The sequence below is a fragment of the Acyrthosiphon pisum genome, chromosome X (assembly GCF_005508785.2).
Source record: "Acyrthosiphon pisum isolate AL4f chromosome X, pea_aphid_22Mar2018_4r6ur, whole genome shotgun sequence".
Taxonomy (NCBI): Eukaryota; Metazoa; Arthropoda; class Insecta; order Hemiptera; family Aphididae; genus Acyrthosiphon; species Acyrthosiphon pisum.
In genome coordinates, this window is record NC_042493.1 from 20,097,318 (window position 1) to 20,098,075 (window position 758).

The following is a 758-nucleotide window of genomic DNA, read 5'->3' on the forward strand; positions in this document are numbered from 1 at the left end:
TGGTTAATGGTAAAAATTCAAGAAGAACCACTATTTTTAAACTATGTTTGTTGGACATCAATCAAGATTCACTAATAATGGTGAGATCAACAAACAAAATAACCGCTATTGGTCGGATACTAATCCTTATTTATTTATTTATTTATTTATTTATTTATTTATACGGACAAAGTCCAATTTACAATATATAATAACAATAATAATAATAGTATATATAATAACATTTGATAATTAATACATTTTAAAAAATTCAATATAAGTTGGTAGTAGAATGAATACAAGGAATAAAATAATAATACAAATTATAGTGATTACATTGATACAAAACCTAAAAAAAAAATGGGAGACAGAGTGGGTTTATGTGGTACAATATAATATTAAAGATAAATAAATAACAATCATACAATTACTTAAATAGTAAATTAAAAGTTTGTTTATTTCCGCAAGACATCAAAATGTTTAAAGGATCATTCAACATGTACTTCTGGGGGAAATGTGGTAGATAAAATAAATCTTTATTGCGTAAGTTATGAGAATTAGTTTTAAAATTTATTTAATTAAGTAAAAATGCATCATCAATCTCGTTGTTTATTAATTTTGTGAGAAAGGTGCTATATGTATTAATTCTACGTGATTTTAGAGATTCTAAGTGCAATATATTTAAAATTTGTTCATATCCTGAGTGGGGGGTTCTTGGTATATTAGATTTAATGTATATGAATCGAAGAACTTTGTTTTGAATTTTCTCAAGTTGATCA